Raw genomic sequence first — 2,480 nt, forward strand, 5'->3', positions numbered from 1 at the left:
TCAGTGAATTTAGATTCCTCTGTTGAAAGTTCTCTGTTTAGGTCTGTACCCATTTTTTTATTTGATTATTTGTTCTTTTGATGACAAGTTTCTTGAGTTCTTTGTATATTTTGGAGATCAGTCTTCTGTTCAATCCCATTCTGCAGGCTGATGTTTTTGTCCTATTGGCTGTGTCCTTTGCTTTACAGAAGTTACAGTTCCAGGAGGTCCTATTTATTGTTTCTCTCAGTGTATGTTACTAGAATTATATTTAGGAGGTGGTGTCCTGTGGCAATGCATTCAAGTATACTTCCCACTTCCTTTTCTATAAGATTCAGGGTGTTTTGTTTTATGTTTAGGTCTTTGATCCATTTAGACTTGAGTTTTGTGTATGGAGATAGATGTGAATCTATTTTCTTTCTTCTACATGTTGATATCCAATTATCCCAGCAACATTTGCTGAATATGCTTTCTTTTTTCCATTTTATATTTCTTGCTTCTTTGTCAAAAATCAGGTGTTCATAGGTGTGTAGATTGATATCCAGGTTTTAGATTCGATTCAATTGAGACAGATACAAATCAACACTTAATCCACAATCAAAAAATGAAAAGGTTGTATGTAATATTTATAAATGTCAAGATTTCGAAATGTACTATTCTACCCTAACCCTAAACCACACTAGATGAATACAGTCAAACCAACAGTAGACAAATCAGCAAGAAAATAGATTAGTTGCAGCCCTCATATATGTATGGAGGCTCTCATTTGCTACAACTACTTTGGTAAATTGATAGCACCTAAAATAATTTTTCATAGCATACTTTATATATTAGAAATTCCATTCCTAGGTTATATTTTCTACAAACTTCATATGCTATTCATCAAATAATATATCCATGGGTGTATCCTCTCTGACATTTCTAGGAGTGACAATCTCACATGAAACTTCCTGGTTTTTTTTTTGGCTTTTATACCCTTTCCATCACCTCTTCTGCTATAAACCCTGTGCCCTAATTGCAGGAATTGTGTTGCTGATTTATGAGTTGAGACTGCATCACACATTCTCTTCTTCTTTGCATTTTTACCAATAGTGGTTTTCTGTAATAGTCCCCATCTGTAGCAAAGAGAATTTTTTTTCTGATAAGTGAGTGATCAAAACTAAACTTGCCTTCAGGTGTAAGATATATACTTAGAGTCCAGTTCAGAATTATTCTGGGTTAGTAAACTATGGCTGTTCTCTTCCAGGATCTATGATTTTGCAAGCTTTAGTGGACTATGTTTCTAGTTTATATGTATTCGATATGTGACAACTCATACAGCCATACGTGTATGTTTTATGTGGATAGATGTACATATTATACATAGGACAACTTGCTCTGAATTTTTAAGAGAAAGAAAAACACATAATTCATAAATAACTAAATTGTGGTTGCCTGAACTTTCACTGAGGAGATGAAAACAATTGTCTCCTCACACTCATAGGGGCTCCGAGACAAAGCAAAATACAATCACATCAAGGTACTGTTTGGAAAATCAGAGTTTAAGGGGCCTACTTACAGAGTATGGGTCAAAGATTGTTTATAGGAGTGTGGATAAATTCAGTGCAGACATGAAACTGAGAAATATCACCACAGCATGGATTTCAATTTCCCCATAGTTGCATAAAGTTAATGGAGTTCACTCTTGGCACAATTTTCCACAACCACACTTATTGTAGCACTTTCTGAGAGTAGGCGCCCATGTGCAACTAGGCAGAACTGTGTACAGTTGGCAATGGATACAACAAGAGGGGCTGAGATCTCAAGGGAGTATCTGATGACTTTAACTCTTTCCTTTAGAATGAAAGCTAACAAACACAATCTCAAGAGTCTGTTGTGAGCAGCCACTGCTGTTTCTTGGTTAGGATGGTAATAGTTGCTAAGCTTGAAGGACAGCATGCCACAATTGTAAAATAACAAAATAAAGAAAACAGTATTAAACGTAATCATGAATTATTACAGTTTAATTTCAGTATGCAAATTTTAAAACATTCCAACCAAAAATATCAAAATTTTTATGTAGTTGATGCATGGAAATGCTTCTTTTTATGTTAAAGGGAGAAGACTAATATTTTTCCAGCAATTCAAAGAAGGGGACAAAAGAAATGTAAATATTTACATGATTATAAATGTAAGAATCATGGAATCTTTTAAGCAATTTTTACTAAACTCTTTCATTTAACTTTCATTGTTTTATGTAAATATTTGTGGTATATATGTAAGAACATATGTGGGAATATATAAGCATGATTGCATGGCTCTATCACTGTATGCCATTAATTATGTGCACTTGTTTATGTAAGTCCTGTGTATGTAACTGTTAAGGATGTTAAGGGCATTACATCAGTGTTTGTGACTAAAATTGCAACTTCTATAAGTGTAATATAAATTCATATTAAACAAAAATAATTTTTCATTGAACAGACATAAGAGGGTATATATTCTCTTAGTTTAAATTCTAG

Source organism: Microtus ochrogaster, unplaced genomic scaffold, assembly GCF_000317375.1.
Source record: "Microtus ochrogaster isolate Prairie Vole_2 unplaced genomic scaffold, MicOch1.0 UNK9, whole genome shotgun sequence".
NCBI classification, from domain to species: domain Eukaryota; kingdom Metazoa; phylum Chordata; class Mammalia; order Rodentia; family Cricetidae; genus Microtus; species Microtus ochrogaster.